Below are 21,927 nucleotides of genomic sequence, written 5' to 3'. Positions count from 1 at the left end.
ACACAAGAATGCATTGGTTAACAGTGTTTTCCTAAAACTAGCACCTCGGGAAAGTACATTTATCTGTTTTATGATGGTATCATGGTTTGTGAATAGTTTTCCAACCTTTTTTGTTCAAACTAAGATTTGGTGCTTTTTTGACTCTTAAGGCGTTTGCAGGCCGAGAGAACGCTAAAAACGCACAGAACACAAGAATGCAGTGGTTAACAGTGTTTTCCTAAATCTAGCACCTCAGGAAAGCACATTTATCCTTTTCATGATGGTATCATGGTTTGTGAATAGTTTTCCAACCTTTTTTGTTCAAACTAAGTTTTGGTGCATTCATGACTCTTAAGGCGTTTGCAGGCCGAGAGAAAGCTAAAAACGCACAGAACACAAGAATGCATTGGTAACAGTGTTCTCCTCAAACTAGCACCTCAGGAAAGCACATGTATCCTTTTCATGATGGTATCATGGTTTGTGAATAGTTTTCCAACCTTTTTTGTTCAAACTAAGATTTGGTGCTTTTTTGACTCTTACGGCGTTTGCAGGCCCGAGAGAAAGCTGAAAACGCACAGAACACAATAATGCATTGGTTAACAGTGTTCTCCTCAAACTAGCACCTCAGGAAAGCACATTTATCCTTTTCATGATGGTATCATGGTTTGTGAATAGTTTTCCAACCTTTTTTGTTCAAACTAAGTTTTGGTGCATTCATGACTATTAAGGCGTTTGCAGGCCGAGAGAAAGCTGAAAACGCACAGAACACAAGAATGCATTGGTTAACAGTGTTCTCCTCAAACTAGCACCTCAGGAAAGTACATTTATCCTTTTCATGATGGTATCATGGTTTGTGAATAGTTTTCCAACCTTTTTTGTTCAAACTAAGATTTGGTGCTTTTTTGACTCTTAAGGCGTTTGCAGGCCGAGAGAAAGCTAAAAACGCACAGAACACAAGAATGCATTGGTAACAGTGTTCTCCTCAAACTAGCACCTCAGGAAAGCACATTTATCCTTTTCATGATGGTATCATGGTTTGTGAATAGTTTTCCAACCTTTTTTGTTCAAACTAAGATTTGGTGCTTTTTTGACTCTTACGGCGTTTGCAGGCCCGAGAGAAAGCTGAAAACGCACAGAACACAATAATGCATTGGTTAACAGTGTTCTCCTCAAACTAGCAACTCAGGAAAGTACATTTATCCTTTTCATGATGGTATCATGGTTTGTGAATAGTTTTCCAACCTTTTTTGTTCAAACTAAGTTTTGGTGCATTCATGACTATTAAGGCGTTTGCAGGCCGAGAGAAAGCTGAAAACGCACAGAACACAAGAATGCATTGGTTAACAGTGTTTTCCTAAAACTAGCACCTCGGGAAAGTACATTTATCTGTTTTATGATGGTATCATGGTTTGTGAATAGTTTTCCAACCTTTTTTGTTCAAACTAAGATTTGGTGCTTTTTTGACTCTTAAGGCGTTTGCAGGCCGAGAGAACGCTAAAAACGCACAGAACACAAGAATGCAGTGGTTAACAGTGTTTTCCTAAATCTAGCACCTCAGGAAAGCACATTTATCCTTTTCATGATGGTATCATGGTTTGTGAATAGTTTTCCAACCTTTTTTGTTCAAACTAAGTTTTGGTGCATTCATGACTATTAAGGCGTTTGCAGGCCGAGAGAAAGCTGAAAACGCACAGAACACAAGAATGCATTGGTTAACAGTGTTCTCCTCAAACTAGCACCTCAGGAAAGTACATTTATCCTTTTCATGATGGTATCATGGTTTGTGAATAGTTTTCCAACCTTTTTTGTTCAAACTAAGATTTGGTGCTTTTTTGACTCTTAAGGCGTTTGCAGGCCGAGAGAAAGCTAAAAACGCACAGAACACAAGAATGCATTGGTAACAGTGTTCTCCTCAAACTAGCACCTCAGGAAAGCACATTTATCCTTTTCATGATGGTATCATGGTTTGTGAATAGTTTTCCAACCTTTTTTGTTTAAACTAAGATTTGGTGCTTTTTTGACTCTTACGGCGTTTGCAGGCCCGAGAGAAAGCTGAAAACGCACAGAACACAATAATGCATTGGTTAACAGTGTTCTCCTCAAACTAGCAACTCAGGAAAGTACATTTATCCTTTTCATGATGGTATCATGGTTTGTGAATAGTTTTCCAACCTTTTTTGTTCAAACTAAGTTTTGGTGCATTCATGACTATTAAGGCGTTTGCAGGCCGAGAGAAAGCTGAAAACGCACAGAACACAAGAATGCATTGGTTAACAGTGTTTTCCTAAAACTAGCACCTCGGGAAAGTACATTTATCTGTTTCATGATGGTATCATGGTTTGTGAATAGTTTTCCAACCTTTTTTGTTCAAACTAAGTTTTGGTGCATTCATGACTATTAAGGCGTTTGCAGGCCGAGAGAACGCTGAAAACGCACAGAACACAAGAATGCAGTGGTTAACAGTGTTTTCCTAAATCTAGCACCTCAGGAAAGCACATTTATCCTTTTAATGATGGTATCATGGTTTGTGAATAGTTTTCCAACCTTTTTTGTTCAAACTAAGTTTTGGTGCATTCATGACTATTAAGGCGTTTGCAGGCCGAGAGAAAGCTGAAAACGCACAGAACACAAGAATGCATTGGTTTACAGTGTTTTCCTAAAACTAGCACCTCGGGAAAGTACATTTATCTGTTTTATGATGGTATCATGTTTTGTGAATAGTTTTCCAACCTTTTTTGTTCAAACTAAGATTTGGTGCTTTTTTGACTCTTAAGGCGTTTGCAGGCCGAGAGAACGCTAAAAACGCACAGAACACAAGAATGCATTGGTTAACAGTATTTTCCTAAATCTAGCACCTCAGGAAAGCACATTTATCCTTTTCATGATGGTATCATGGTTTGTGAATAGTTTTCCAACCTTTTTTGTTCAAACTAAGTTTTGGTGCATTCATGACTATTAAGGCGTTTGCAGACCGAGAGAAAGCTAAAAACGCACAGAATACAAGAATGCATTGGTTAACAGTGTTTTCCTAAATCTAGCACCTCAGGAAAGCACATTTATCCTTTTCATGATGGTATCATGGTTTGTGAATAGTTTTCCAACCTTTTTTGTTCAAACTAAGTTTTGGTGCATTCATGACTATTAAGGCGTTTGCAGGCCGAGAGAAAGCTAAAAACGCACAGAACACAAGAATGCATTGGTTAACAGTGTTTTCCTAAAACTAGCACCTCAGGAAAGTACATCTATCTGTTTTATGATGGTATCATGATTTGTGAATAGTTTTCCAACCTTTTTTGTTCAAACTAAGATTTGGTGCTTTTTTGACTCTTAAGGTGTTTGCAGGCCGAGAGAAAGCTAAAAACGCACAGAACACAAGAATGCATTGGTTAACAGTGTTCTCCTCAAACTAGCACCTCAGGAAAGCACATTTATCCTTTTCATGATGGTATCATGGTTTGTGAATAGTTTTCCAACCTTTTTTGTTCAAACTAAGTTTTGGTGCATTCATCACTATTAAGGCGTTTGCAGGCCGAGAGAAAGCTGAAAACGCACAGAACACAAGAATGCATTGGTTAACAGTGTTCTCCTCAAACTAGCACCTCAGGAAAGTACATTTATCCTTTTCATGATGGTATCATGGTTTGTGAATAGTTTTCCAACCTTTTTTGTTCAAACTGGTGGATTCATGACTATTAAGGCGTTTGCAGGCCGAGAGAAAGCTGAAATGCACAGAACACAATAATGCATTGGTTAACAGTGTTCTCCTCAAACTAGCAACTCGGGAAAGTACATTTATCCTTTTCATGATTGTATCATGGTTTGTGAATAGTTTTCCAACCTTTTTTGTTCAAACTAAGATTTGGTGCATTCATGACTATTAAGGCGTTTGCAGGCCGAGAGAAAGCTAAAAACGCACAGAACACAAGAATGCATTGGTTAACAGTGTTTTCCTAAAACTAGCACCTCAGAAAAGTACATCTATCTGTTTTATGATGGTATCATGATTTGTGAATAGTTTTCCAACCTTTTTTGTTCAAACTAAGATTTGGTGCTTTTTTGACTCTTAAGGTGTTTGCAGGCCGAGAGAAAGCTAAAAACGCACAGAACACAAGAATGCATTGGTAACAGTGTTCTCCTCAAACTAGCACCTCAGGAAAGCACATTTATCCTTTTCATGATGGTATCATGGTTTGTGAATAGTTTTCCAACCTTTTTTGTTCAAACTAAGATTTGGTGCTTTTTTGACTCTTACGGCGTTTGCAGGCCCGAGAGAAAGCTGAAAACGCACACAACACAATAATGCATTGGTTAACAGTGTTCTCCTCAAACTAGCAACTCAGGAAAGTAAATTTATCCTTTTCATGATGGTATCATGGTTTGTGAATAGTTTTCCAACCTTTTTTGTTCAAACTAAGTTTTGGTGCATTCATGACTATTAAGGCGTTTGCAGGCCGAGAGAAAGCTGAAAACGCACAGAACACAAGAATGCATTGGTTAACAGTGTTTTCCTAAAACTAGCACCTCGGGAAAGTACATTTATCTGTTTTATGATGGTATCATGGTTTGTGAATAGTTTTCCAACCTTTTTTGTTCAAACTAAGTTTTGGTGCATTCATGACTATTAAGGCGTTTGCAGGCCGAGAGAAAGCTGAAAACGCACAGAACACAAGAATGCATTGGTTAACAGTGTTCTCCTCAAACTAGCACCTCAGGAAAGTACATTTATCATTTTCATGATGGTATCATGGTTTGTGAATAGTTTTCCAACCTTTTTTGTTCAAACTAAGTTTGGGTGCATTCATGACTATTAAGGCGTTTGCAGGCCGAGAGAACGCTGAAAACGCACAGAACACAAGAATGCAGTGGTTAACAGTGTTTTCCTAAATCTAGCACCTCAGGAAAGCACATTTATCCTTTTAATGATGGTATCATGGTTTGTGAATAGTTTTCCAACCTTTTTTGTTAAAACTAAGTTTTGGTGCATTCATGACTATTAAGGCGTTTGCAGGCCGAGAGAAAGCTGAAAACGCACAGAACACAAGAATGCATTGGTTTACAGTGTTTTCCTAAAACTAGCACCTCGGGAAAGTACATTTATCTGTTTTATGATGGTATCATGTTTTGTGAATAGTTTTCCAACCTTTTTTGTTCAAACTAAGATTTGGTGCTTTTTTGACTCTTAAGGCGTTTGCAGGCCGAGAGAACGCTAAAAACGCACAGAACACAAGAATGCATTGGTTAACAGTATTTTCCTAAATCTAGCACCTCAGGAAAGCACATTTATCCTTTTCATGATGGTATCATGGTTTGTGAATAGTTTTCCAACCTTTTTTGTTCAAACTAAGTTTTGGTGCATTCATGACTATTAAGGCGTTTGCAGACCGAGAGAAAGCTAAAAACGCACAGAATACAAGAATGCATTGGTTAACAGTGTTTTCCTAAATCTAGCACCTCAGGAAAGCACATTTATCCTTTTCATGATGGTATCATGGTTTGTGAATAGTTTTCCAACCTTTTTTGTTCAAACTAAGTTTTGGTGCATTCATGACTATTAAGGCGTTTGCAGGCCGAGAGAAAGCTGAAAACGCACAGAACACAAGAATGCATTGGTTAACAGTCTTCTCCTCAAACTAGCACCTCAGGAAAGTACATTTATCATTTTCATGATGGTATCATGGTTTGTGAATAGTTTTCCAACCTTTTTTGTTCAAACTAAGTTTTGGTGCATTCATGACTATTAAGGCGTTTGCAGGCCGAGAGAAAGCTAAAAACGCACAGAACACAAGAATGCATTGGTTAACAGTGTTTTCCTAAAACTAGCACCTCAGGAAAGTACATCTATCTGTTTTATGATGGTATCATGATTTGTGAATAGTTTTCCAACCTTTTTTGTTCAAACTAAGATTTGGTGCTTTTTTGACTCTTAAGGTGTTTGCAGGCCGAGAGAAAGCTAAAAACGCACAGAACACAAGAATGCATTGGTTAAAAGTGTTCTCCTCAAACTAGCACCTCAGGAAAGCACATTTATCCTTTTCATGATGGTATCATGGTTTGTGAATAGTTTTCCAACCTTTTTTGTTCAAACTAAGTTTTGGTGCATTCATGACTATTAAGGCGTTTGCAGGCCGAGAGAAAGCTGAAAACGCACAGAACACAAGAATGCATTGGTTAACAGTGTTCTCCTCAAACTAGCACCTCAGGAAAGTACATTTATCCTTTTCATGATGGTATCATGGTTTGTGAATAGTTTTCCAACCTTTTTTGTTCAAACTAAGATTTGGTGCTTTTTTGACTCTTAAGGCGTTTGCAGGCCGAGAGAAAGCTGAAAACGCACAGAACACAAAAATGCATTGGTTAACAGTGTTTTCCTAAATCTAGCACCTCAGGAAAGCACATTTATCCTTTTCATGATGGTATCATGGTTTGTGAATAGTTTTCCAACCTTTTTTGTTCAAACTAAGATTTGGTGCATTCATGACTATTAAGGCGTTTGCAGGCCGAGAGAAAGCTAAAAACGCACAGAACACAAGAATGCATTGGTTAACAGTGTTTTCCTAAAACTAGCACCTCAGGAAAGTACATCTATCTGTTTTATGATGGTATCATGATTTGTGAATAGTTTTCCAACCTTTTTTGTTCAAACTAAGATTTGGTGCTTTTTTGACTCTTAAGGTGTTTGCAGGCCGAGAGAAAGCTGAAAACGCACAGAACACACGAATGCATTGGTTAACAGTGTTCTCCTCAAACTAGCAACTCGGGAAAGTACATTTATCCTTTTCATGATGGTATCATGGTTTGTGAATAGTTTTCCAACCTTTTTTGTTCAAACCAAGTTTTGGTGCATTCATGACTATTAAGGCGTTTGCAGGCCGAGAGAAAGCTGAAAACGCACAGAACACAAGAATGCATTGGTTAACAGTGTTTTCCTAAAACTAGCACCTCGGGAAAGTACATTTATCTGTTTTATGATGGTATCATGTTTTGTGAATAGTTTTCCAACCTTTTTTGTTCAAACTAAGATTTGGTGCTTTTTTGACTCTTAAGGCGTTTGCAGGCCAAGAGAACGCTAAAAACGCACAGAACACAAGAATGCATTGGTTAACAGTGTTTTCCTAAATCTAGCACCTCAGGAAAGCACATTTATCCTTTTCATGATGGTATCATGGTTTGTGAATAGTTTTCCAACCTTTTTTGTCCAAACTAAGATTTGGTGCATTCATGACTATTAAGGCGTTTGCAGGCCGAGAGAAAGCTGAAAACGCACAGAACACAATAATGCATTGGTTAACAGTGTTTTCCTCAAACTAGCACCTCAGGAAAGCACATTTATCCTTTTCATGATGGTATCATGGTTTGTGAATAGTTTTCCAACCTTTTTTGTTCAAACTAAGATTTGGTGCATTCATGACTATTAAGGCGTTTGCAGGCCGAGAGAAAGCTGAAAACGCACAGAACACAATAATGCATTGGTTAACAGTGTTCTCCTCAAACTAGCAACTCAGGAAAGTACATTTATCCTTTTCATGATGGTATCATGGTTTGTGAATAGTTTTCCAACCTTTTTTGTTCAAACTAAGTTTTGGTGCATTCATGACTATTAAGGCGTTTGCAGGCCGAGAGAACGCTAAAAACGCACAGAACACAAGAATGCAGTGGTTAACAGTGTTTTCCTAAATCTAGCACCTCAGGAAAGCACATTTATCCTTTTCATGATGGTATCATGGTTTGTGAATAGTTTTCCAACCTTTTTTGTTCAAACCAAGATTTGGTGCATTCATGACTATTAAGGCGTTTGCAGGCCGAGAGAAAGCTGAAAACGCACAGAACACAAGAATGCATTGGTTAACAGTGTTTTCCTAAAACTAGCACCTCGGGAAAGTACATTTATCTGTTTTATGATGGTATCATGGTTTGTGAATAGTTTTCCAACCTTTTTTGTTCAAACTAAGATTTGGTGCTTTTTTGACTCTTAAGGCGTTTGCAGGCCGAGAGAACGCTAAAAACGCACAGAACACAAGAATGCAGTGGTTAACAGTGTTTTCCTAAATCTAGCACCTCAGGAAAGCACATTTATCCTTTTCATGATGGTATCATGGTTTGTGAATAGTTTTCCAACCTTTTTTGTTCAAACCAAGATTTGGTGCATTCATGACTATTAAGGCGTTTGCAGGCCGAGAGAAAGCTGAAAACGCACAGAACACAAGAATGCATTGGTTAACAGTGTTTTCCTAAAACTAGCACCTCAGGAAAGTACATCTATCTGTTTTATGATGGTATCATGATTTGTGAATAGTTTTCCAACCTTTTTTGTTCAAACTAAGATTTGGTGCTTTTTTGACTCTTAAGGTGTTTGCAGGCCGAGAGAAAGCTAAAAACGCACAGAACACAAGAATGCATTGGTTAACAGTGTTCTCCTCAAACTAGCACCTCAGGAAAGCACATTTATCCTTTTCATGATGGTATCATGGTTTGTGAATAGTTTTCCAACCTTTTTTGTTCAAACCAAGATTTGGTGCATTCATGACTATTAAGGCGTTTGCAGGCCGAGAGAAAGCTGAAAACGCACAGAACACAAGAATGCATTGGTTAACAGTGTTTTCCTAAAACTAGCACCTCGGGAAAGTACATTTATCTGTTTTATGATGGTATCATGGTTTGTGAATAGTTTTCCAACCTTTTTTGTTCAAACCAAGATTTGGTGCATTCATGACTATTAAGGCGTTTGCAGTCCGAGAGAACGCTAAAAACGCACAGAACACAAGAATGCAGTGGTTAACAGTGTTTTCCTAAAACTAGCACCTCGGGAAAGTACATTTATCTGTTTTATGATGGTATCATGGTTTGTGAATAGTTTTCCAACCTTTTTTGTTCAAACTAAGTTTTGGTGCATTCATGACTATTAAGGCGTTTGCAGGCCGAGAGAAAGCTAAAAACGCACAGAATACAAGAATGCATTGGTTAACAGTGTTTTCCTAAAACTAGCACCTCGGGAAAGTACATTTATCCTTTTCATGATTGTATCATGGTTTGTGAATAGTTTTCCAACCTTTTTTGTTCAAACTAAGATTTGGTGCATTCATGACTATTAAGGCGTTTGCAGGCCGAGAGAAAGCTAAAAACGCACAGAACACAAGAATGCATTGGTTAACAGTGTTTTCCTAAAACTAGCACCTCAGGAAAGTACATCTATCTGTTTTATGATGGTATCATGATTTGTGAATAGTTTTCCAACCTTTTTTGTTCAAACTAAGATTTGGTGCTTTTTTGACTCTTAAGGCGTTTGCAGGCCGAGAGAAAGCTGAAATGCACAGAACACAATAATGCATTGGTTAACAGTGTTTTCCTAAAACTAGCACCTCAGGAAAGTACATCTATCTGTTTTATGATGGTATCATGATTTGTGAATAGTTTTCCAACCTTTTTTGTTCAAACTAAGATTTGGTGCTTTTTTGACTCTTAAGGTGTTTGCAGGCCGAGAGAAAGCTAAAAACGCACAGAACACAAGAATGCATTGGTAACAGTGTTCTCCTCAAACTAGCACCTCAGGAAAGCACATTTATCCTTTTCATGATGGTATCATGGTTTGTGAATAGTTTTCCAACCTTTTTTGTTCAAACTAAGATTTGGTGCTTTTTTGACTCTTACGGCGTTTGCAGGCCCGAGAGAAAGCTGAAAACGCACAGAACACAATAATGCATTGGTTAACAGTGTTCTCCTCAAACTAGCAACTCAGGAAAGTACATTTATCCTTTTCATGATGGTATCATGGTTTGTGAATAGTTTTCCAACCTTTTTTGTTCAAACTAAGTTTTGGTGCATTCATGACTATTAAGGCGTTTGCAGGCCGAGAGAAAGCTGAAAACGCACAGAACACAAGAATGCATTGGTTAACAGTGTTTTCCTAAAACTAGCACCTCGGGAAAGTACATTTATCTGTTTCATGATGGTATCATGGTTTGTGAATAGTTTTCCAACCTTTTTTGTTCAAACTAAGTTTTGGTGCATTCATGACTATTAAGGCGTTTGCAGGCCGAGAGAACGCTGAAAACGCACAGAACACAAGAATGCAGTGGTTAACAGTGTTTTCCTAAATCTAGCACCTCAGGAAAGCACATTTATCCTTTTAATGATGGTATCATGGTTTGTGAATAGTTTTCCAACCTTTTTTGTTCAAACTAAGTTTTGGTGCATTCATGACTATTAAGGCGTTTGCAGGCCGAGAGAAAGCTGAAAACGCACAGAACACAAGAATGCATTGGTTTACAGTGTTTTCCTAAAACTAGCACCTCGGGAAAGTACATTTATCTGTTTTATGATGGTATCATGTTTTGTGAATAGTTTTCCAACCTTTTTTGTTCAAACTAAGATTTGGTGCTTTTTTGACTCTTAAGGCGTTTGCAGGCCGAGAGAACGCTAAAAACGCACAGAACACAAGAATGCATTGGTTAACAGTATTTTCCTAAATCTAGCACCTCAGGAAAGCACATTTATCCTTTTCATGATGGTATCATGGTTTGTGAATAGTTTTCCAACCTTTTTTGTTCAAACTAAGTTTTGGTGCATTCATGACTATTAAGGCGTTTGCAGGCCGAGAGAAAGCTGAAAACGCACAGAACACAAGAATGCATTGGTTAACAGTGTTCTCCTCAAACTAGCACCTCAGGAAAGCACATTTATCCTTTTCATGATGGTATCATGGTTTGTGAATAGTTTTCCAACCTTTTTTGTTCAAACTGGTGGATTCATGACTATTAAGGCGTTTGCAGGCCGAGAGAAAGCTGAAATGCACAGAACACAATAATGCATTGGTTAACAGTGTTCTCCTCAAACTAGCAACTCGGGAAAGTACATTTATCCTTTTCATGATTGTATCATGGTTTGTGAATAGTTTTCCAACCTTTTTTGTTCAAACTAAGATTTGGTGCATTCATGACTATTAAGGCGTTTGCAGGCCGAGAGAAAGCTAAAAACGCACAGAACACAAGAATGCATTGGTTAACAGTGTTTTCCTAAAACTAGCACCTCAGGAAAGTACATCTATCTGTTTTATGATGGTATCATGATTTGTGAATAGTTTTCCAACCTTTTTTGTTCAAACTAAGATTTGGTGCTTTTTTGACTCTTAAGGTGTTTGCAGGCCGAGAGAAAGCTAAAAACGCACAGAACACAAGAATGCATTGGTAACAGTGTTCTCCTCAAACTAGCACCTCAGGAAAGCACATTTATCCTTTTCATGATGGTATCATGGTTTGTGAATAGTTTTCCAACCTTTTTTGTTCAAACTAAGATTTGGTGCTTTTTTGACTCTTAAGGTGTTTGCAGGCCGAGAGAAAGCTAAAAACGCACAGAACACAAGAATGCATTGGTAACAGTGTTCTCCTAAAACTAGCACCTCGGGAAAGTACATTTATCTGTTTCATGATGGTATCATGGTTTGTGAATAGTTTTCCAACCTTTTTTGTTCAAACTAAGTTTTGGTGCATTCATGACTATTAAGGCGTTTGCAGGCCGAGAGAACGCTGAAAACGCACAGAACACAAGAATGCAGTGGTTAACAGTGTTTTCCTAAATCTAGCACCTCAGGAAAGCACATTTATCCTTTTAATGATGGTATCATGGTTTGTGAATAGTTTTCCAACCTTTTTTGTTCAAACTAAGTTTTGGTGCATTCATGACTATTAAGGCGTTTGCAGGCCGAGAGAAAGCTGAAAACGCACAGAACACAAGAATGCATTGGTTTACAGTGTTTTCCTAAAACTAGCACCTCGGGAAAGTACATTTATCTGTTTTATGATGGTATCATGTTTTGTGAATAGTTTTCCAACCTTTTTTGTTCAAACTAAGATTTGGTGCTTTTTTGACTCTTAAGGCGTTTGCAGGCCGAGAGAACGCTAAAAACGCACAGAACACAAGAATGCATTGGTTAACAGTATTTTCCTAAATCTAGCACCTCAGGAAAGCACATTTATCCTTTTCATGATGGTATCATGGTTTGTGAATAGTTTTCCAACCTTTTTTGTTCAAACTAAGTTTTGGTGCATTCATAACTATTAAGGCGTTTGCAGACCGAGAGAAAGCTAAAAACGCACAGAATACAAGAATGCATTGGTTAACAGTGTTTTCCTAAATCTAGCACCTCAGGAAAGCACATTTATCCTTTTCATGATGGTATCATGGTTTGTGAATAGTTTTCCAACCTTTTTTGTTCAAACTAAGTTTTGGTGCATTCATGACTATTAAGGCGTTTGCAGGCCGAGAGAAAGCTGAAAACGCACAGAACACAAGAATGCATTGGTTAACAGTGTTCTCCTCAAACTAGCACCTCAGGAAAGTACATTTATCATTTTCATGATGGTATCATGGTTTGTGAATAGTTTTCCAACCTTTTTTGTTCAAACTAAGTTTTGGTGCATTCATGACTATTAAGGCGTTTGCAGGCCGAGAGAAAGCTAAAAACGCACAGAACACAAGAATGCATTGGTTAACAGTGTTTTCCTAAAACTAGCACCTCAGGAAAGTACATCTATCTGTTTTATGATGGTATCATGATTTGTGAATAGTTTTCCAACCTTTTTTGTTCAAACTAAGATTTGGTGCTTTTTTGACTCTTAAGGTGTTTGCAGGCCGAGAGAAAGCTAAAAACGCACAGAACACAAGAATGCATTGGTTAACAGTGTTCTCCTCAAACTAGCACCTCAGGAAAGTACATTTATCCTTTTCATGATGGTATCATGGTTTGTGAATAGTTTTCCAACCTTTTTTGTTCAAACTAAGTTTTGGTGCATTCATCACTATTAAGGCGTTTGCAGGCTGAAAACGCACAGAACACAAGAATGCATTGGTTAACAGTGTTCTCCTCAAACTAGCACCTCAGGAAAGTACATTTATCCTTTTCATGATGGTATCATGGTTTGTGAATAGTTTTCCAACCTTTTTTGTTCAAACTAAGATTTGGTGCTTTTTTGACTCTTAAGGCGTTTGCAGGCCGAGAGAAAGCTGAAAACGCACAGAACACAAAAATGCATTGGTTAACAGTGTTTTCCTAAAACTAGCACCTCGGGAAAGTACATTTATCTGTTTTATGATGGTATCATGGTTTGTGAATAGTTTTCCAACCTTTTTTGTTCAAACTAAGATTTGGTGCTTTTTTGACTCTTAAGGCGTTTGCAGGCCGAGAGAAAGCTGAAAACGCACAGAACACAAGAATGCAGTGGTTAACAGTGTTTTCCTAAATCTAGCACCTCAGGAAAGCACATTTATCCTTTTCATGATGGTATCATGGTTTGTGAATAGTTTTCCAACCTTTTTTGTTCAAACTAAGTTTTGGTGCATTCATGACTATTAAGGCGTTTGCAGGCCGAGAGAAAGCTGAAAACGCACAGAACACAAGAATGCATTGGTTAACAGTGTTTTCCTAAAACTAGCACCTCGGGAAAGTACATTTATCTGTTTTATGATGGTATCATGGTTTGTGAATAGTTTTCCAACCTTTTTTGTTCAAACTAAGATTTGGTGCTTTTTTGACTCTTAAGGCGTTTGCAGGCCGAGAGAACGCTAAAAACGCACAGAACACAAGAATGCAGTGGTTAACAGTGTTTTCCTAAATCTAGCACCTCAGGAAAGCACATTTATCCTTTTCATGATGGTATCATGGTTTGTGAATAGTTTTCCAACCTTTTTTGTTCAAACTAAGTTTTGGTGCATTCATGACTCTTAAGGCGTTTGCAGGCCGAGAGAAAGCTAAAAACGCACAGAACACAAGAATGCATTGGTAACAGTGTTCTCCTCAAACTAGCACCTCAGGAAAGCACATTTATCCTTTTCATGATGGTATCATGGTTTGTGAATAGTTTTCCAACCTTTTTTGTTCAAACTAAGATTTGGTGCTTTTTTGACTCTTACGGCGTTTGCAGGCCCGAGAGAAAGCTGAAAACGCACAGAACACAATAATGCATTGGTTAACAGTGTTCTCCTCAAACTAGCACCTCAGGAAAGCACATTTATCCTTTTCATGATGGTATCATGGTTTGTGAATAGTTTTCCAACCTTTTTTGTTCAAACTAAGTTTTGGTGCATTCATGACTATTAAGGCGTTTGCAGGCCGAGAGAAAGCTGAAAACGCACAGAACACAAGAATGCATTGGTTAACAGTGTTCTCCTCAAACTAGCACCTCAGGAAAGTACATTTATCCTTTTCATGATGGTATCATGGTTTGTGAATAGTTTTCCAACCTTTTTTGTTCAAACTAAGATTTGGTGCTTTTTTGACTCTTAAGGCGTTTGCAGGCCGAGAGAAAGCTAAAAACGCACAGAACACAAGAATGCATTGGTAACAGTGTTCTCCTCAAACTAGCACCTCAGGAAAGCACATTTATCCTTTTCATGATGGTATCATGGTTTGTGAATAGTTTTCCAACCTTTTTTGTTCAAACTAAGATTTGGTGCTTTTTTGACTCTTACGGCGTTTGCAGGCCCGAGAGAAAGCTGAAAACGCACAGAACACAATAATGCATTGGTTAACAGTGTTCTCCTCAAACTAGCAACTCAGGAAAGTACATTTATCCTTTTCATGATGGTATCATGGTTTGTGAATAGTTTTCCAACCTTTTTTGTTCAAACTAAGTTTTGGTGCATTCATGACTATTAAGGCGTTTGCAGGCCGAGAGAAAGCTGAAAACGCACAGAACACAAGAATGCATTGGTTAACAGTGTTTTCCTAAAACTAGCACCTCGGGAAAGTACATTTATCTGTTTTATGATGGTATCATGGTTTGTGAATAGTTTTCCAACCTTTTTTGTTCAAACTAAGATTTGGTGCTTTTTTGACTCTTAAGGCGTTTGCAGGCCGAGAGAACGCTAAAAACGCACAGAACACAAGAATGCATTGGTTAACAGTATTTTCCTAAATCTAGCACCTCAGGAAAGCACATTTATCCTTTTCATGATGGTATCATGGTTTGTGAATAGTTTTCCAACCTTTTTTGTTCAAACTAAGTTTTGGTGCATTTATGACTATTAAGGCGTTTGCAGGCCGAGAGAAAGCTGAAAACGCACAGAACACAAGAATGCATTGGTTAACAGTGTTCTCCTCAAACTAGCACCTCAGGAAAGCACATTTATCCTTTTCATGATGGTATCATGGTTTGTGAATAGTTTTCCAACCTTTTTTGTTCAAACTGGTGGATTCATGACTATTAAGGCGTTTGCAGGCCGAGAGAAAGCTGAAATGCACAGAACACAATAATGCATTGGTTAACAGTGTTCTCCTCAAACTAGCAACTCGGGAAAGTACATTTATCCTTTTCATGATTGTATCATGGTTTGTGAATAGTTTTCCAACCTTTTTTGTTCAAACTAAGATTTGGTGCATTCATGACTATTAAGGCGTTTGCAGGCCGAGAGAAAGCTAAAAACGCACAGAACACAAGAATGCATTGGTTAACAGTGTTTTCCTAAAACTAGCACCTCAGGAAAGTACATCTATCTGTTTTATGATGGTATCATGATTTGTGAATAGTTTTCCAACCTTTTTTGTTCAAACTAAGATTTGGTGCTTTTTTGACTCTTAAGGTGTTTGCAGGCCGAGAGAAAGCTAAAAACGCACAGAACACAAGAATGCATTGGTAACAGTGTTCTCCTCAAACTAGCACCTCAGGAAAGCACATTTATCCTTTTCATGATGGTATCATGGTTTGTGAATAGTTTTCCAACCTTTTTTGTTCAAACTAAGATTTGGTGCTTTTTTGACTCTTAAGGTGTTTGCAGGCCGAGAGAAAGCTAAAAACGCACAGAACACAAGAATGCATTGGTAACAGTGTTCTCCTAAAACTAGCACCTCGGGAAAGTACATTTATCTGTTTCATGATGGTATCATGGTTTGTGAATAGTTTTCCAACCTTTTTTGTTCAAACTAAGTTTTGGTGCATTCATGACTATTAAGGCGTTTGCAGGCCGAGAGAACGCTGAAAACGCACAGAACACAAGAATGCAGTGGTTAACAGTGTTTTCCTAAATCTAGCACCTCAGGAAAGCACATTTATCCTTTTAATGATGGTATCATGGTTTGTGAATAGTTTTCCAACCTTTTTTGTTCAAACTAAGTTTTGGTGCATTCATGACTATTAAGGCGTTTGCAGGCCGAGAGAAAGCTGAAAACGCACAGAACACAAGAATGCATTGGTTTACAGTGTTTTCCTAAAACTAGCACCTCGGGAAAGTACATTTATCTGTTTTATGATGGTATCATGTTTTGTGAATAGTTTTCCAACCTTTTTTGTTCAAACTAAGATTTGGTGCTTTTTTGACTCTTAAGGCGTTTGCAGGCCGAGAGAACGCTAAAAACGCACAGAACACAAGAATGCATTGGTTAACAGTATTTTCCTAAATCTAGCACCTCAGGAAAGCACATTTATCCTTTTCATGATGGTATCATGGTTTGTGAATAGTTTTCCAACCTTTTTTGTTCAAACTAAGTTTTGGTGCATTCATAACTATTAAGGCGTTTGCAGACCGAGAGAAAGCTAAAAACGCACAGAATACAAGAATGCATTGGTTAACAGTGTTTTCCTAAATCTAGCACCTCAGGAAAGCACATTTATCCTTTTCATGATGGTATCATGGTTTGTGAATAGTTTTCCAACCTTTTTTGTTCAAACTAAGTTTTGGTGCATTCATGACTATTAAGGCGTTTGCAGGCCGAGAGAAAGCTGAAAACGCACAGAACACAAGAATGCATTGGTTAACAGTGTTCTCCTCAAACTAGCACCTCAGGAAAGTACATTTATCATTTTCATGATGGTATCATGGTTTGTGAATAGTTTTCCAACCTTTTTTGTTCAAACTAAGTTTTGGTGCATTCATGACTATTAAGGCGTTTGCAGGCCGAGAGAAAGCTAAAAACGCACAGAACACAAGAATGCATTGGTTAACAGTGTTTTCCTAAAACTAGCACCTCAGGAAAGTACATCTATCTGTTTTATGATGGTATCATGATTTGTGAATAGTTTTCCAACCTTTTTTGTTCAAACTAAGATTTGGTGCTTTTTTGACTCTTAAGGTGTTTGCAGGCCGAGAGAAAGCTAAAAACGCACAGAACACAAGAATGCATTGGTTAACAGTGTTCTCCTCAAACTAGCACCTCAGGAAAGTACATTTATCCTTTTCATGATGGTATCATGGTTTGTGAATAGTTTTCCAACCTTTTTTGTTCAAACTAAGTTTTGGTGCATTCATCACTATTAAGGCGTTTGCAGGCTGAAAACGCACAGAACACAAGAATGCATTGGTTAACAGTGTTCTCCTCAAACTAGCACCTCAGGAAAGTACATTTATCCTTTTCATGATGGTATCATGGTTTGTGAATAGTTTTCCAACCTTTTTTGTTCAAACTAAGATTTGGTGCTTTTTTGACTCTTAAGGCGTTTGCAGGCCGAGAGAAAGCTGAAAACGCACAGAACACAAAAATGCATTGGTTAACAGTGTTTTCCTAAAACTAGCACCTCGGGAAAGTACATTTATCTGTTTTATGATGGTATCATGGTTTGTGAATAGTTTTCCAACCTTTTTTGTTCAAACTAAGATTTGGTGCTTTTTTGACTCTTAAGGCGTTTGCAGGCCGAGAGAAAGCTGAAAACGCACAGAACACAAGAATGCAGTGGTTAACAGTGTTTTCCTAAATCTAGCACCTCAGGAAAGCACATTTATCCTTTTCATGATGGTATCATGGTTTGTGAATAGTTTTCCAACCTTTTTTGTTCAAACTAAGTTTTGGTGCATTCATGACTATTAAGGCGTTTGCAGGCCGAGAGAAAGCTGAAAACGCACAGAACACAAGAATGCATTGGTTAACAGTGTTTTCCTAAAACTAGCACCTCGGGAAAGTACATTTATCTGTTTTATGATGGTATCATGGTTTGTGAATAGTTTTCCAACCTTTTTTGTTCAAACTAAGATTTGGTGCTTTTTTGACTCTTAAGGCGTTTGCAGGCCGAGAGAACGCTAAAAACGCACAGAACACAAGAATGCAGTGGTTAACAGTGTTTTCCTAAATCTAGCACCTCAGGAAAGCACATTTATCCTTTTCATGATGGTATCATGGTTTGTGAATAGTTTTCCAACCTTTTTTGTTCAAACTAAGTTTTGGTGCATTCATGACTCTTAAGGCGTTTGCAGGCCGAGAGAAAGCTAAAAACGCACAGAACACAAGAATGCATTGGTAACAGTGTTCTCCTCAAACTAGCACCTCAGGAAAGCACATTTATCCTTTTCATGATGGTATCATGGTTTGTGAATAGTTTTCCAACCTTTTTTGTTCAAACTAAGATTTGGTGCTTTTTTGACTCTTACGGCGTTTGCAGGCCCGAGAGAAAGCTGAAAACGCACAGAACACAATAATGCATTGGTTAACAGTGTTCTCCTCAAACTAGCACCTCAGGAAAGCACATTTATCCTTTTCATGATGGTATCATGGTTTGTGAATAGTTTTCCAACCTTTTTTGTTCAAACTAAGTTTTGGTGCATTCATGACTATTAAGGCGTTTGCAGGCCGAGAGAAAGCTGAAAACGCACAGAACACAAGAATGCATTGGTTAACAGTGTTCTCCTCAAACTAGCACCTCAGGAAAGTACATTTATCCTTTTCATGATGGTATCATGGTTTGTGAATAGTTTTCCAACCTTTTTTGTTCAAACTAAGATTTGGTGCTTTTTTGACTCTTAAGGCGTTTGCAGGCCGAGAGAAAGCTAAAAACGCACAGAACACAAGAATGCATTGGTAACAGTGTTCTCCTCAAACTAGCACCTCAGGAAAGCACATTTATCCTTTTCATGATGGTATCATGGTTTGTGAATAGTTTTCCAACCTTTTTTGTTCAAACTAAGATTTGGTGCTTTTTTGACTCTTACGGCGTTTGCAGGCCCGAGAGAAAGCTGAAAACGCACAGAACACAATAATGCATTGGTTAACAGTGTTCTCCTCAAACTAGCAACTCAGGAAAGTACATTTATCCTTTTCATGATGGTATCATGGTTTGTGAATAGTTTTCCAACCTTTTTTGTTCAAACTAAGTTTTGGTGCATTCATGACTATTAAGGCGTTTGCAGGCCGAGAGAAAGCTGAAAACGCACAGAACACAAGAATGCATTGGTTAACAGTGTTTTCCTAAAACTAGCACCTCGGGAAAGTACATTTATCTGTTTTATGATGGTATCATGGTTTGTGAATAGTTTTCCAACCTTTTTTGTTCAAACTAAGATTTGGTGCTTTTTTGACTCTTAAGGCGTTTGCAGGCCGAGAGAACGCTAAAAACGCACAGAACACAAGAATGCAGTGGTTAACAGTGTTTTCCTAAATCTAGCACCTCAGGAAAGCACATTTATCCTTTTCATGATGGTATCATGGTTTGTGAATAGTTTTCCAACCTTTTTTGTTCAAACTAAGTTTTGGTGCATTCATGACTATTAAGGCGTTTGCAGGCCGAGAGAAAGCTGAAAACGCACAGAACACAAGAATGCATTGGTTAACAGTGTTCTCCTCAAACTAGCACCTCAGGAAAGTACATTTATCCTTTTCATGATGGTATCATGGTTTGTGAATAGTTTTCCAACCTTTTTTGTTCAAACTAAGATTTGGTGCTTTTTTGACTCTTAAGGCGTTTGCAGGCCGAGAGAAAGCTAAAAACGCACAGAACACAAGAATGCATTGGTAACAGTGTTCTCCTCAAACTAGCACCTCAGGAAAGCACATTTATCCTTTTCATGATGGTATCATGGTTTGTGAATAGTTTTCCAACCTTTTTTGTTTAAACTAAGATTTGGTGCTTTTTTGACTCTTACGGCGTTTGCAGGCCCGAGAGAAAGCTGAAAACGCACAGAACACAATAATGCATTGGTTAACAGTGTTCTCCTCAAACTAGCAACTCAGGAAAGTACATTTATCCTTTTCATGATGGTATCATGGTTTGTGAATAGTTTTCCAACCTTTTTTGTTCAAACTAAGTTTTGGTGCATTCATGACTATTAAGGCGTTTGCAGGCCGAGAGAAAGCTGAAAACGCACAGAACACAAGAATGCATTGGTTAACAGTGTTTTCCTAAAACTAGCACCTCGGGAAAGTACATTTATCTGTTTCATGATGGTATCATGGTTTGTGAATAGTTTTCCAACCTTTTTTGTTCAAACTAAGTTTTGGTGCATTCATGACTATTAAGGCGTTTGCAGGCCGAGAGAACGCTGAAAACGCACAGAACACAAGAATGCAGTGGTTAACAGTGTTTTCCTAAATCTAGCACCTCAGGAAAGCACATTTATCCTTTTAATGATGGTATCATGGTTTGTGAATAGTTTTCCAACCTTTTTTGTTCAAACTAAGTTTTGGTGCATTCATGACTATTAAGGCGTTTGCAGGCCGAGAGAAAGCTGAAAACGCACAGAACACAAGAATGCATTGGTTTACAGTGTTTTCCTAAAACTAGCACCTCGGGAAAGTACATTTATCTGTTTTATGATGGTATCATGTTTTGTGAATAGTTTTCCAACCTTTTTTGTTCAAACTAAGATTTGGTGCTTTTTTGACTCTTAAGGCGTTTGCAGGCCGAGAGAACGCTAAAAACGCACAGAACACAAGAATGCATTGGTTAACAGTATTTTCCTAAATCTAGCACCTCAGGAAAGCACATTTATCCTTTTCATGATGGTATCATGGTTTGTGAATAGTTTTCCAACCTTTTTTGTTCAAACTAAGTTTTGGTGCATTCATGACTATTAAGGCGTTTGCAGACCGAGAGAAAGCTAAAAACGCACAGAATACAAGAATGCATTGGTTAACAGTGTTTTCCTAAATCTAGCACCTCAGGAAAGCACATTTATCCTTTTCATGATGGTATCATGGTTTGTGAATAGTTTTCCAACCTTTTTTGTTCAAACTAAGTTTTGGTGCATTCATGACTATTAAGGCGTTTGCAGGCCGAGAGAAAGCTAAAAACGCACAGAACACAAGAATGCATTGGTTAACAGTGTTTTCCTAAAACTAGCACCTCAGGAAAGTACATCTATCTGTTTTATGATGGTATCATGATTTGTGAATAGTTTTCCAACCTTTTTTGTTCAAACTAAGATTTGGTGCTTTTTTGACTCTTAAGGTGTTTGCAGGCCGAGAGAAAGCTAAAAACGCACAGAACACAAGAATGCATTGGTTAACAGTGTTCTCCTCAAACTAGCACCTCAGGAAAGCACATTTATCCTTTTCATGATGGTATCATGGTTTGTGAATAGTTTTCCAACCTTTTTTGTTCAAACTAAGTTTTGGTGCATTCATCACTATTAAGGCGTTTGCAGGCCGAGAGAAAGCTGAAAACGCACAGAACACAAGAATGCATTGGTTAACAGTGTTCTCCTCAAACTAGCACCTCAGGAAAGTACATTTATCCTTTTCATGATGGTATCATGGTTTGTGAATAGTTTTCCAACCTTTTTTGTTCAAACTAAGATTTGGTGCTTTTTTGACTCTTAAGGCGTTTGCAGGCCGAGAGAAAGCTGAAAACGCACAGAACACAAAAATGCATTGGTTAACAGTGTTTTCCTAAAACTAGCACCTCAGGAAAGCACATTTATCCTTTTCATGATGGTATCATGGTTTGTGAATAGTTTTCCAACCTTTTTTGTTCAAACTAAGATTTGGTGCTTTTTTGACTCTTACGGCGTTTGCAGGCCCGAGAGAAAGCTGAAAACGCACAGAACACAATAATGCATTGGTTAACAGTGTTCTCCTCAAACTAGCAACTCAGGAAAGTACATTTATCCTTTTCATGATGGTATCATGGTTTGTGAATAGTTTTCCAACCTTTTTTGTTCAAACTAAGTTTTGGTGCATTCATGACTATTAAGGCGTTTGCAGGCCGAGAGAAAGCTGAAAACGCACAGAACACAAGAATGCATTGGTTAACAGTGTTT

The sequence above is a fragment of the Gasterosteus aculeatus genome, chromosome 14, assembly GCF_964276395.1.
Source record: "Gasterosteus aculeatus chromosome 14, fGasAcu3.hap1.1, whole genome shotgun sequence".
NCBI classification, from domain to species: domain Eukaryota; kingdom Metazoa; phylum Chordata; class Actinopteri; order Perciformes; family Gasterosteidae; genus Gasterosteus; species Gasterosteus aculeatus.
The sequence above is the reverse complement of the archived record's forward strand: the minus strand, read 5'-3'. Positions refer to the sequence as shown.